Source organism: Asparagus officinalis, chromosome 1, assembly GCF_001876935.1.
Source record: "Asparagus officinalis chromosome 1, Aspof.V1, whole genome shotgun sequence".
NCBI classification, from domain to species: domain Eukaryota; kingdom Viridiplantae; phylum Streptophyta; class Magnoliopsida; order Asparagales; family Asparagaceae; genus Asparagus; species Asparagus officinalis.
In genome coordinates, this window is record NC_033794.1 from 50,015,036 (window position 1) to 50,030,481 (window position 15,446).

Sequence of the window (15,446 nt, forward strand, 5' to 3'; positions counted from 1 at the left end):
TCCGCTTCGTCGCGTGTCTTTTGGCTTTGGTATTATGGACTAACGATCGTGTTTGGATATGTCGCCCGATGGTTTGTTGGTTGGTCGAATCACCGTGCTGAGCTGTGCTAAGGGACCAATAGGCAGTTTTATACGCCTACAGGATCCTCGAGCTTTTCCTCAGGTAAATCCGTTATAATTTTGGCATATTTCATGTTTAATTTAGTACATGAATTTGTGGGATTGCATATAAGGGTTAGGGTTTGTGATTTGACGCCTCGAGCTCATCTTTCAGGGGGTAGAATTTGGAGATCTGAGGGATTTAATTATAATAAAGAGGGGATAAAATTTTAGGGTTAGCGTTTGTCACCCTAACTAAAAATTTTTCTGTATCTGACCCCCTGATTTACTTTGCAGATCATCATGTCGCATATCCCGCGAGGTCGATCCCCTACTGCGTCGGCTGATGGCGTGCTCCCCTCGTATGCTGGTGAACTCTTTTCTAGTGTATTTCAAATTTTGCAAATTAATCCTTTTTCCCCGTTTTGTTCTCCTTGGTGAGACAATTGGGAAGAGCCTTGATTCTCCTTGGTGAGGATCGACGCTTTAAAGATAGGTTTTGCTTGGTCAAAACCATATCTCAAAATAAATAAAGGGGGCGTTTTGAAGCTGCATTGTGCATTATAAGGCAGGGATATATTGTTGATATACCCTATTTTATGAATGCACAATGTAGCCAAATCGTCTCACCCTTTATAAAGCAGTGACTCTATCTTACCCATTTATAAGATGAGTTCAACTTCCTTTTATAACTGAGACTAACAAACGCTTAATTGCTTGTTTCCAGTGGGATATCCTTCTGGAGCGTTCTCATCTCATGTAGTGTACGGGCATCGTGACGAGTATTATTCGACCTCCGATGATTTTTCGCCGATTCCACTTACTCCTCGAGTTGCTTCGGGCACATCGACAGAGGTTGCCCAAGTGGTGAAGGAAGGTGGACACCGAGTTCTTCGACAGCTGATTACTGATGCGCCTTTCGTGCAGGATACCAGCTCTGTTCAGCCTCTCAGGAAGACTGACTTTTTGTTTGGTGACTCCGTTAGAGACCCTGATGCCGTGTTTATTGACGCCGAGCAGTGGCTTCATAAAGATGACGGTGGTTTTCTATATTTGCCTAAGATTCCTCGATACCGCTCATTGACTGAGCTCAGGCGTCAGGCCGTGACACGGGAGATGTCATGGCGCTTGATGGAGGAGCATGAGAGCATTCACTGTGGCTATATTACTCATCAGGCAGCTCCTGGTTCGAACAGGAGTCATATCATTAGATTGCATCCTGGAGTATTAGGACTGGATACACCACCGCGTAACGAGTTTCTTGCTTCTGCTTCTACTTTGAAGAATCGTCTCACCGACTTAGGACGGGAGATGCCTGGCGCGCCATATATTCTATGGCTGGGTTCATTCTTTAGACAAACTTTGGTGGGCTCGTATGACGAAGTACGTCTTAAGCCGATGGAGTGAGGAGTTGCACGCTTGTGATCTATATGCAGCTGTTCGTTCTACCATGTATGGTTTACTCGTCAGCGCTAAACATTTCTTTGCTTTGTACGAGCTCTATAACCCGGATTCGAACACTTTTTTGACCAGGCACGGGGAGTTGGGCTTGGCTCTCCACGAGATGCACAGGATTTCTGGTTTGCTCAAGGGTCATATGTTATATCAGGAGTACTTTCCCTCCAACCATGAGTTAAGTCAGCTGAAGGACCACATGACCGACCACTATGAGACTTTATAGGATCTTACATGTCACTACCATATTGCTTTGGCGCAGTCTGAGCCTTTAGTGAAGAGGACTAAATCACATGTGAGCCTAAAGCAGTTTGCGTGTTATCTGTTTAGGAATTTAGAGAGCAATTCTGGCGAGGCTATTTGTGAGCTGGCAACGCTTACTCCTTCAGAGGTCAATGGTTTGTTGAAGAAGATTGACGCTCATTCCTATACCATTAGCAGTCCCGAGAGTGGCTTTCCTGCAGGGACCAAATTTAAATCATTCTTATGGCATGCGACCCCATCGATTCAGCCGATGACCCTTCTCGCCGGTTACCTCGCTATCTGGTTAAAGAAATGCGTGGTCCCGTATCAGTCCGGTGTACCTATAAGAAGGAACTTTCGTTTCTTCTGGTGATGGTGGCTAACATTCATCAAGGGATTCGACAGATTTCTAGTACTTTCACACAGAAAGAAGATGCACCGTCGGCTAAGATTCATCTTTCTAAGGTGGAGCTCCCATACACTTATTTGATGGCTTGGTTCGTCCTTCATCGTTCTGATGTGATGTCGGTACCTAATACCGTAGACCGCTCTGTTCCCCTATTACAGTTGCTTGAGAATGGCAGGTGGGAGGGGCGAGGATTCCTTGAGATTAGGAAGCAGCTACAGGTCCACAAGTGTTGGGTATTTTCCACTTGCTTCCCGCAGTTCTCGAGCCAATATGGCGAGTGTTTGATTGATGAGGAGAGGCCGAGGGGGACTCAAACTCATTTAGATGTCGGCTGCTTTAACTGGCTAGTGAACATTAGGCCGGGTTATCTGACCTTCCGGGTGAGGAATCTGTGTTTCATAGAGCCATATTTACCCTGCCGATTCGCCCACCAGTTTGGTTATGATCAGCTTTATGTGGGGAACCCGCGTCAGCAGCTTCGGACTCATGGTGGTTTGGTGGACGGTCTCCGGGCATGGCTGTGGACCGTGACGGGCTGTACTGGTGCTAAGTTCAGTCTCCCGAGTGCTGAGCGTCAATTAAAGCTTACCTTCTTAAGCTGCAGGTGGTTGTTAGCAGCTAACAAAACCGTCCCCGTGAAGCCGATTGCAGAGTTAGTGGCTGAGGAGGCTTCTCAGGCTGATTCTCGTATGATTTAGGAAAATGCTCGGTCACAGAGGACGCGGAGCAAGACTCGTCGGATTGACGAAAAAGGAAAGAAGATCTTCAATTCTGCTGATGAGGCTTCAGGCGGAGATCTTGAAGATTACGAGGACTGTTCTGAGTGAGGTTAACTACCTAACTTTTCCTTCTGTCTTCCAGAATAATTAATCCTGATAATTGTTTGATGTTTCAGGGACCGCGGCTGACAAGGATGAAGAATTTTGTCCCTTTTCCCAGGCGAGACCTTCGATTGTTGCCCCAGCTGCCAGGCAGAAGAAACTAGCCCACAAGCCGCATGCAGAGCCGCAAGCATCTGAGATGGATTTGGCTGGTGATGATCCTACGAGTGACGGAGGTAATATCTACCCAATAGACCATCCTCTTGATCATTCAGAACTTTAGGCTCATGCTTTTCCATCTCTATATAGGAGAGCGTGGGGAAAGCGAGATGAGTCCCGATCCTGCTCCTCATGATTTTGTACTTTCTAGTGAGCCTGACTCACCACACCAGGTAGAAAAGCGTGTAGAAGCTGCCGATGTTAGGGAGACTATCAATGTAGGACACGATTCAACGAATTCAGGTACATCTACCATTGATAATATACTCTTTAGATAGCAAACAAAGGAGTTGAACGATTCAGAATCCGTGCCTCCCCTGATTGTCTCTATGCTTCTTGCTCTTTCTTAGATAAATTGCAGGAGGCAAACGTGGATCTTGAGAATAGAGAGGCTAACACACCCATAGGAGGTAACTCATTTCCATTGGTTGTAATCTTCTTATTCTTCTCTCGCATTTATATTTTCTTGTGTCAGACTTTTCGACTGATGATTTCGACGAGGGAGGTTTGCTCGTGGACACTCCTATGCTCTACTTCATGTATGACTCTCCTCAGATTGATGACCAATTGCCTGGAGATATGTTTCCTGAGTCTACACTCCCCCAAGAATCCCGAGGATGGTTCTTTTGAAATTACGTGCCTCTTCTCAAGTTAATTATAAGACTAGCCAATTTTTAACTAATGCAGCTATAATGTGATGCATCTGAGAATTACGTTTTGTGTTTTATAAAAGCTCTTGTCGAGACTGATCCTGTTGAGCCGGCTGTAAGACCAACTACATCAGCTGATACATCCACAGCGGTTACACCTCCACTACCCCCAGTGACTCAAGGGGAAGAAGGTATAAATTAAGCAACTGAGAAATGTTATTTATTTTCTCATCAAAGCTTTTGATGGATTTCTCCTTTTTGTGTAGGGCTTTCTTCTCGGCTTCATGTCCTCGTGAAGGAGTTGTTATCAGACAATGACCCTGAGAAGATTTTCACCTGTATAGAAGTCCGCTCCTTCTTCTCCTTCGTGAATGCTATGATTGGTAAACTCCTCAACGGTGAACTTTTCCTTCGCCAATTTAAGCCTTTCCGTGATTCTAGAATAAATTCAATAAGGGATGCAGGATATTCGGATCTGGCGAAGGCTATAGTTGATGACCTTGATTGCCTGGAGTACGAGCTTCAGATGTTACGTGAGCTTCAGGATGCAGGTGCCTCTTTATTCATTGCTGCCCATTTAGATACTCGTTTACAGACATGGTGCGATACTCGAATTCTTGCTGAGTTCGAGATTCAGGTGCAGCGGGATCGGGTAGACCGAGTTGAGGCTAACCTTGCTGTTAGATCATCTTCACTTGATGATCTTGAACTTTCTATTGCCTCTTACGAGACCAAGATAGAACAGTTCATAAGAGGGCTTCGTGAAGAAGAGGAGACTTTGAGTATCCTTCAGATGACGAAGGTACAGGATCAGCAAGCCCACACTGCCTTATCTGAGGAGTTGAAATCATTGAAGCAGAAGCTGGCTAAGACGGAGGAGATTGCTGTGAAGACTTTAGCCATCACTGAAGAATCCCTCAGAGCTGAATTACAGGATGAGCTTGGGCAAGCTTATGATGAGAAGCTGTCTAAGTTTAGTCAGCAGATTTTTAGCCATAGGCTTGATGTATGATTTCATTTCCTGAATATTTTGACTTTTGAACCTCTTAGTGGAAATGGTTTTATCTTCATCTTTATCATGATTCCTTATTCTGTTTGGAATGATTGACCATAATACTCATAGGATTTTTGGCAAACCCTCAGCCTTCAACGGGTTTGATAAGCCTTTACCGACTACCGTTTGAGTCGGGATAGCATGCAGATTGTCTAAATCCGTTCCGCATGTAACGTTGTGCTAAGAGAGTGAATTCTCCGAGACTTTGTGCTATGATGTCGAATACATAGACTTCGCCATTGTTACGGGAATAGGCTACCCGGCGACACGTGTTAGGTGTTGACTTTAGGATTTTTGGCTAACCCTCGGCCTTCAACGGGTTTGATAAGCCTTTACCGACTACCGTTTGAGTCGGGCTAGCATGCGGATTGTCTAAATCCGTTCCGCATGTAACGTTGTGCTAAGAGAGTGAATTCTCTGAGACTTTGTGCTATGATGTCGAATACATAGACTTCGCCATTGTTACGGGAATAGGCTATCCGGCAACGTGTATTAGACACTGACTTATCCCTACTTAGGTTTCGGGATAAAATACCCCAGAATCGAACTCTGGTGTCTTTTTCTACGGAAAAAGACTAAACCGGCGACGCGTGTTAGGCATCGGCATATCCTTTCTTAGGATTCAGGATAAAATTCCCCATGCGTGTAAGGCATGGATTTTGGTGTTATTAATAACAACCTGCCACAATGTTGAATATGTGGGCGGGTGCTCTTTTTAACGGTTAAGAACTAACTGGCAGCGCGTGTTAGACGCAGACTTATCCTTGCTTAGGATTTGGGATAAACTTCCTAGGATGAATCCTAGATTGACAAATTCTTGGAAAAGGTTGGTGTGGGAAAGGAAGAATTTTATATTCTATTTCCCGGTCTTCTTTTAGGGTGAAGGCGAACCCGAATACAAGGAAGGAAGAATTTTATATTCTATTCCTTGATTCTGGAAAGGAAAAATTTTATATTCTATTTCCAGCGCAAAAGAAACTAGAAGTAGGATCTCCACTCTGAGAATCTGGAAGATCTAGATAAACTTACCTTTTATAGGAATGGTTATCTAATCTGAAGAGGAGTTCTTTGTTTATCGAAGGGAAATTTCAACTTAGGTTATAACCATGAGAAGGCTTAACCAAAGAGAAAAAGAAGGGAGTTCTTTCGTTTATCGAAAGGGGACTCTGAATTAAAAGCGGACCTCTTGTTCATGAAAAGAGTCAAGAGGGGAATTTGCTGGTGGTTTGGGTCAGAAAGATATTTTTGGTGGACTCACTGTCAATTGAAATTGATCAGTGAGGGACTTTGGTGGTAAAAATGATTTTGGGTTATCCTCTAGAATATTAAGTGTAATATTCTACAAGGAACTTCCTGGTAAATGAGTTATCCTGAATGTACTAGGGGTAGTATTTTTTTAGGAACTTCCTATTTATTGGCATTAATTGCCTGGCGCTCTCTTGAGTAATCAGGCGATATGCACCGTTTGAGTAGACTGTGTCTATCACAAATGGCCCTTACCATTTGGATTCAAATTTATCTTTCTTCTTGGAGTTGAGGATTATTGGTCGGCGAGCAGCGAGGACCAGATCTCCTTCCTTCAAATTTATCTTTCTTCTTGGAGTTGAGGATTATTGGTCGGCGAGCAGCGAGGACCAGATCTCCTTCCTTGAAGCTTCTCGAGCAGCGAGGACCAGATCTCCTTCCTTGAAGCTTCTCTGTCGGACTCTTTTGTTAAAAGCCCTAGATTTTCTAGCTTGATAAAACTCAATGTGTTATTGAGCTTCCAAGCGCTTTTCATCCCACATTTCGAGTTCTTCGAGACGTTTCTGATGTTGTTCTTCTGTCATCATCTCGGTTGCGAGAGCGATCCGAAGGGATGGGATTTGGATTTCCAACGATAGCACAACTTCACATCCGTTTACCAACGAATATGGGGTAGCTCCTATAGGTGTGCGTATGGTGGTGCGATAAGCCCAGAGTGCTTCACCGAGTTTATCGTCCCAGTCTCGTTTATTAGTCTTCACGAGCTTTGATAGAATCTTAATGACCGTCTTATTAAACGCCTCAGCTAATCCATTCGCGGTGGGATAATAAGCTGTTGATGAAATATCTTGAATTTTGAACTTGTCACAAAACCTGACGAATGCATTGCTTATGAACTGCGGACCATTGTCATGAATGATCCGTCTTGGCACGCCGTGTCGGTATATAACATGATGTTTGATGAAATTGATGACGTTATTCATCTTCACTTCTCTAAGTGGAATCGCTTCAGCCCACTTTGAAAAGTAATCTGTGATTGCGAGAATGAATCGATCACCTTTGACTGAAGGGGGAAAAATAGGATCGACAATGTCCATACCCCATGTCTCGAACGGCCAAGACGTGGTTGACGTGTGTAAGCGCTCTGGCAGTTGGTGCATATAATTTGCATGTACTTGACAGGCATGACATTCTCGGGCGTATTCGATTGCGTCACGAACCATTGTTGGCCAAAAATATCCCATTCTCCTGATGCGATCATACAGTTTGGGACCGGGCTGATGCGCACCATATTCTCCTTCGTGTGATTCCTTAAGAACTTTTTCTGCTTCCTTGTTCGAAAGGCATCGGAGTAACAAACCATCGTACCCTCGACGGTATAATGTATGGGTGCTTCCTTGTTCGAAAGGCATCGGAGTAACAAACCATCGTACCCTCGACGGTATAATGTATGGGTCTCGATATTAAAGAAGAATCTTGGTGCTCTTCGACGGATTGATTCTCTTTCTTTTACATCCTCTGGCAAAATACCATATTAGACGTAGTCAATGATAGGAAAACGCCAATCTCGGGACTCAGACCCAATTTGAGTTGAATTCACCTCCTTGGCGCTTATGTTTCCGTCATCTTCCTCTTCAATATCCATATCGTATATGGGTATGCAGAGTTGATGCGTCCTTACTGTGACTAATAGTTTAGTTTCGGGAGGCTGCGCAAGTGATACCGCTAGTGCTGCCAGTGCATCCGCATAAGCGTTCTGGAGGCGAGGAATGTATTCGATAAAGAATTCTTCAAAAGAATATGTCATTTTGATGGCCTCCTGGTGGTACGGGATCAGGTCTTGGTTCCTGACTTCATACTCTCCACGGACTTGGTTGACTATCAATTCAGAATCAACAAAAGCTTCGAGATATTCGACCCCCAGCTCCTTGGCGAAATTGAGTCCAATGAGAAGCGCATTGTACTCGGCTACGTTATTGGAACATGGACTAGTCAGTGAATAAGCCCGAGGCATCACATGCATCCCCGGGGAAACTAAGACAACTCCAACTCCGGAGGAGACTTTAGGACATCCGGGGGTTATTACCCTATTAACTGCTCTCGAAGCACCATCAAAGTATAATTGCCATAATTATTGGTGCGATGTAGTGTTAACCTCGTGGGTTTCATCCGGCAAGTCATCATATACTTCTGCCGTATCAGTTATCGGGTTTGCCACCAAAAGATCACAAATCGCTTGTCCTTTGATCGACTTCTACTGTTTGAAGTGCAAATCATATTAGGACAAGAAAAGGGCCCACTTTGCTTACCGCCAATTCATAGAGGCCGGTTGCATCATAAATACCCGTACTGGATTAACGTTAGAAATGACGTAAATCGTCTGTCCAACCAGGTAATGCCGCATCTTTTGCACTGCGAATACTAATGCGAGGCATTCTTTCTCAATCATCGGATATCAAGACTCGGCGCCTACCAAGGTCTGACTTAGGTAATAGACTGCCTGTTCGTGACCATTATCATCATCTTGTGCTAGTAAAGCACTTATCGAGTGGTTCATCGCCTTGAGCTAAATCAAGAACAGTCTACCTGATTTTGGTGCGACGAGAACAGGAGGATTCGTCAGATATGTTTTGATATCTTCGAATGCTTTTTGGCAGGCGTCATCCTAAATAAATGATACACCTTTCTTGTTTAGCTTAGAGAATGGTTGGCACTTCCTAGAAAGATTTGAGATGAACCGCCGGATGTAAACTAACCGCCCTTGCAATCCTCTGAGTTCTCTTAGATTTCTAGGGGGTTGCAGTTCATGTATCGCCTTCACCTTATCAGGATCGATATGTATACCTTTAGTGGTGACGATGAATCCAAGGAATTTTTCGTTGGACATCCCAAGGAAGGATTTAGTGGGGTTCATCTTCAATTGATGACTCCGCATGAGGTCGAACATCGTCTTCAAGTCCTTGATGTGATCTTCTTTATTACAGCTTTTTACAACCAAATCATCAACGTAACATTTGACTGTTTTCCTGAGATGTCCTTGGAAAATCTTAGTCATTGCTCGCTGGTACGTGGCGCCTGCATTCTTTAGACCAAAAGGCATCACCGTGTAGCAAAAGACACCAAGGGGCATTCTGAACGCTGTATGCTTCTCGTCATCTGGGTGCATCTTGATTTGGTTATATCCTGAAAATCCATCCATGAAATACATTCTCTCAAATCCGCACGTATTGTCGATAATGACATCTGTGATTGGGAGAGGAACGTCGTCTTTTGGACATGCCGTATTCAGGTCCCTAAAGTCGATACAGATCCTGATTTTACTGTTCTTCTTCATGCTGGAACAATATTGGCTAAACAGTCTGGATGTTGCTCCTCTCGGATAAATCCTGATTTGATCATTTTTTTAACCTCTGCCTCAATGGCTTCCATAATCTGCGGACAAAACCGTCTTTGCTGTTGTTTGACAGGTTTGGCATCCGACTTGATATCGAGGCGGTGCTTTGCCACATTGGGGTCGAGCCCTGGCATGTCTTCATAGTTCCAAGCGAAGACGTTAATGTATTCCCTGACGAGAGCAATTAACTCCTCCTTCTCACTTAAGGGAAGACTATCGCTGATGAATATAGGCTTTGGGTTGGCCTCGCCACCCATGTTAATTTAGACTATTTTATCTTCAGTGGGGGGTTCTCTCTGTTCGAACCTATCACCATACTGCATGTTCAGGTGATGAACCCACGGGTCTTCCCATGTTAGCATTCGATCATCGTTTTCCATTGTGGACATATTAGCTGTAGCCATGTTCGCCATTAAGGCTTTGAATGCTTCCCCCAGACTTGTATCAGAATCCCATTCCGAGGAATCTGACGGATATCAATCTTTGTATTGCTCAGATGATTGGTTATTGATTAACCAGCAACATTCGTCTTCTGAAGAAGATTCATACCCTAACCCTCGTCTGTAGTTATAATAATCATCCAGTTTCCCTTTTGGTACATATGCCACTTTGGCTGGAATACGAGGACCTCGATCGAAGTATAGACCTTCTCCGAGTGTGAAATCATATCCCTGTTTTTCCATGAGCTTGCACGCTTCCGGACTATACTTAGATAAATGCCGACCAGGTTTGTCATCATTCTCATCTTCTCTTAAGAAATGATCTGGTAATGGAGAGCTTTTTTCCTTTACCATAAATCACTTCTTTTTCACCTCCTATTTTGGTCGGGATGACCAGGGTTGTTCCGAAAGAATACTGGAGGCGTTCCTTTGCTATATAGGATGATCGAAGCGACATATATAAATCGGGATTATCATACAATTCTTTTATCACATCATCAAGAGACAGGGAGTGCTCTAAATCGTTATTTATTTCATTATTGGCAAGTTGCAAGTTACAACTACCCTCTGACGATTGATCATCGTCAAGGTTGATTACAAATGGTACAATATCGTTTAAAACATAACCTCCATTGTAATCAAATCCGGCTTCGGTATCAGCTTCTTCTCCGCTGTCCGTGCCATGGGCCGATGATTTAGTATCATATTCGTTACCATAAAGGAGGGAATCAGTGAAATAATTCTCATACCCTTTGAATGGTTGCTTATCCGTGACCACCGTCCTAACCTTATTATCAGTGTCGACTTATTTCAAACACTGATGGAGAGTGGAGGGAATTATAATGTTACTATGGATCCAAGGTCGACCTAATAGTAAGTTATATGAAGTCTCGGCATCAATCACATAACATGTGACTTCCGTCTTCAAATCACCCATTTGACATTTTAGCCGGATCTTACCCAAGGGTCTTGACCCGCTAGTATTGAATCCATAGATAACAGTGCCTGTGGCCGCCAACTTACTAACGGGAATGCTGAGGATATGCATCAAGCGAAGCGGCATAATACTCACAGCAGAACCTGGATCCACTTGGATTCGGTTGACTTTACTGGAGTCAATGTACCCAATGAAATATAGGGGTCGATCATGGTTGGAATTCTTCGTCTGCATATCCGCTTCGGTGAAGGTAATGCAAGGAAGGTTTTTAGCCGTTATATTACAGTGTTGAATTAACGGTCCTGGCTCTTCAAGTGCCGGCTTGATCCGAGTAAGGAACACTTCTGAATTGGCCAAGGCTTTTTGCAAGGCTTCACTGGTTTCTTTAGACAACCGTAGCAACTCATACAATATTATCCGCACTGGGATGTTAGCTAGTTGAGCCATAATATCGAAGACGTGCGGAGTGTTCGAGCTTTCTGGTTTATCTCTTCCAATCGGTCGATTAAAACGAGACTGCTTCGGATTCTGAACCTCCTGGGGCTTCTTTTCTTTCTGTTTATTAACCGGTTGTCGTCTAGCTTCTTCAACCGGTTTAGGAGTTGTAATCACACCCAGCTCCGTGAGAGTTTTGGCTGGTCCTTGCTTAGTCACCCCCTGCTCAGCTAACTGATCACTAGGTGATGGATAGTTGAAGTGATACTGATTTCCGCTCCTAGTGGCAAAGACTTCTTGTTCTTCTTCGGAGAGCGGGAAGGTTGGAACTTCATTACCATCCTCTTCAAAGATCGCGGAGGTAGCATTGCAGGACTTGCCTTTACCCTTTCTGGTCGAGGAAGTCGTCCATTGATCGTCTTTAATTAGATCGGGATGGACCCAGAGGATTTCGCCGTTTGGAGCTGTGTGTGGCACAAGTCCTTTTTGGCGCTGTCCATATGGGTCATCATTCACCATCTTCATTCCTACTTTGGTGATGCGTTTTGGTTCAAACCATGCTGTGGGCACTGATCCAAAGCAGATTGATACTGCATTTGCTCCGACATTCTTGGACGGCTTTGGGGTTATGACGCCTACATCAATTAACGCCTGGATTTTATCCTTAAGATGGTAGCATGAGTTTGTAGGGTGATGGACCGCTCTATGGTATGCGCAATACTTCGGATCCGTCACTTTGCTAGCCCCTTCTTGTCCACGATCCCTGGCAGCTGGATTACGTTATTCTCCAACAGGTACTTAAAGATGCCGGGAACTTCGTCATCCTTGAATGAATACACTTTAGAAAATCTTGGCTCCGAAGATTTCTTCTTCTGAGGCCGTTGTTGCCATTGCGACCGAGATTGTTGTAGTGCTTGTTGTTGCGGCTGTTGCTGAGGTTGCAATTGAAAAGTTTGATTAGCATCAACTGCATTAGCATGTGTCTTACCTTTCCCTCGTTGGATAAAATTCTGCTGCGGAGCATTCGTCGCCTGTTGGCCTCTTTCCGCCTTCTTACTTCTGAGGAATCGCTCGGCTTGCTCTACTCGGACCTTCAAATCCTTCCATGTTTTGGACGGTGCTATCCCCATTGCTTCCAACACGTCCAATGCGAGATTGTTGTGGCAAGTCTGGAGAATGAACTCCTCAGTAATCGGGTCCCGACAGTTCATTGCCTTGTTCCGGAACCTTTTGACGAAGGTATCAACCAATTCCCTATCTTTTTGTTTCTCGTCAAGAAACGACCCGATGGATATCTCGGTGTCATCGTCGAAGAAGTTAGTGAGGAATTTAGTCTCCATGTCGTCCTAACTATTCACGCTTCTTGGCTTGAGGTGGCGATACCAATCGAAGGCGGCTCCACGAAGAGTGCTAACGAAGGACCGTACCATCAGAGGCTCATTACCAGAGATAACCCCTAGGTGTGATTTGAAGTAAATCAAATGTTGATTGGGTGAACCCATCCCATTAAACGGCGTGAAGTTAATTATATTGAACTTCGCCGGATACGGGATTGATTCCCATTCTCTTGGGTATGGATAAGGAATGCCCGTCTTCTTCATCTCTTGAGCGGAAATCAGCGTATTGATTTTGCTCTCGAGGTTTTTAATCTTCAAACTTTCACCTATGTTTTCGCTAGCATTCTCGTTACCACCCCCTGCATTGACGGGAGGATTATTGGCATTATGAGCTTTATTCGCATTTGTATCCTCATCTTCCTGATTAACCTGATTACGACGACTTGGTTCGCCTTGCTGGTTTGTCAGTGCTTGGATTTGTTGGTCATGCATTTCTCTCATATTCTGCATGGCCATCTGCATTTCAAACCTGAAGATCTCCTGTTGCTTAGCCATGGCTTCTTCGAGCATCTTGGCCACTTGTTCCGCACTTATCATAAGTGCCTCGCGGGGTTGTCCCTCACTGGATACCATATTATCTGATGCGACCACAGAGCCGGCATCCGATTCTTCATCCTCTGAAGGTATTCTTGTCCGAATCCTACAATAAGTTGCTCGTATGATGGCTTCGGACTGCAGACGTGTTATACGCCGGGATGCTTCCAGAATCGACTAGGGATTACCCCATGCCGATGTCCCTTTGCTGGTCATATTAGTGGTGACCCTCAGAAATTCTCCGTCTCCAACCACCATTCTCTTTCGTCGGAAACGCCTAAGCCTTGTTTTTGGTGTTTCGGTACTGAGCCTTTCGAAAACCAAAATTCTTTTAGGGACTGTCTTGATATAGTTACACTCAGACAATACTGCCCGAATGAGTTTGGAACAAGGGCATTGATTTTCTAGTCCTCGAGGACTCCTTTTCCTGGTTTTACTCGTACCCCCAACACGATAGTACAACTCGTCTGCTTGAAGGTCAGAGTAACCTATCGTGTGTTAGCACGACTTCTCAGGTATAACGCTATTGTTATCAGACGATAAAGTTTTCTTCTGAGGGCGAACTGCCTTCTTTGGGCTTTCAAAAGTCACGCGCCTCGAAACATGCCTTTGTGGGCGTGAGTTCTCAGCGGGCTCCTGGACTTCAATGTGCAAATTGGTGCGCCTAGCTGCCCTGATCTCTTTGTCATGTTGAGGGTGGCGGCAACTCCAAGCATGTTGAGTTGTTCGGGGCTTCTTTATCGGGCCCAAACATTCTTGAACTGGAGCTTTGCATCGTCCATCGGGAAGTGGACCGAGGCGCTCCAAAACTGACTTCTTTCTTCGGGATGATTCTGCGTGATCTCCCGGAGTAGCTATTGGTGATTTAGGTTGGTTCGCCGGAGGTTGAACTTTTGCTGAAGGCTTTAAAGGTTGCTCTTTAGCCTGAATCGCCGCTTCAGACTTCGGCCTCCAGACTTGGCGGGTTGGTGGTAGTTTTTTGGCCACTTCCTTCTGCAGTCTTCTACGGGTTTCCTGGACTTGAGCCCGTGCTTGCGCTGACAGTGTGCGGCGCTTACGAATGCGCTCATCAAGTGTTGAACGATTCCATTTGACACAGATCCATTCATTCGTTGGCGGCTAGGAGGAGCTGCCATTCATTGGTTGTTGAGGCTGTTTGCCTCTCCTGTTCTTCAGATCCGCGTTATAGCGGATTCCGTCAGTAGACTCCATTGCCTTTGTGAGTTGCCGTGCCAGGCGTTGACGTCACCTCTGGTGGGCTCTCTTTGAAAGAGTCACTACTCCTTCAACAGCGGAGGCGTTGGCGAGAACAGATTTGACCTGGTTGGAGGTCGGTGGAGCTTCACCTGATGCAACTTCGGCATCAATTAGGGTGAGATCTTCATTGGCATTCTGCACTTCTTCATACAAACGGACTTTTCTCTTGGAGAAGAACTTCTTGGACTTGCGGGGGGAGGTGGATCCGGACGAGGATGACAGGTACTCCTCGAACTTTTGTTGGTCGAATTCATACTCTACCTCCTCCTCGACCAGGATTGAGATCCGCGGCTGCGACACAATGATCTCGGCAGCGGGATCGGTGGCTCCCACTGTGGTCGCCAAATTATTCGCGGTGAAAGTCGTTTTCATTGAAGTCATTGTTTCCTTATGCAACAGTTTTTCGGTTACAAAAGATCCGGTCTTTTTATAAGATCCGGTTACAACAAAATCAAAGAAAAAATAAAAATTACAACTTTCCTTCTTTCGAACAAATCACAAGATCCTGTTTTGCGGTCTCTTGCTTGTGTGGGTTCTTCGCCTGCGCCGGGGTTAATCCGTAGACCACCGCGCGATCTTGATCTGGTCGGATCTACACGGTATGACGGGTGTTATTTCACGAAGGAAATAACAGCCAGGGATACTATTTCACCAAGGAAATAATAGCCTTTAGTAATCGAAATCGAGCAAGCGAAATCGATACTCTTCTCGGGATCAAAAACCAAGTTTTGATCCGGAGGATAACCGTGTGGATCTCAGATCTGATCTCTCTCTCGAACTCCTGCCTTGTTTGACGTGGATGATCGCCAAGAACCAGATCTGAAAAGTTTGAGTCTTCAAAGCTCCAAAACTCCGAC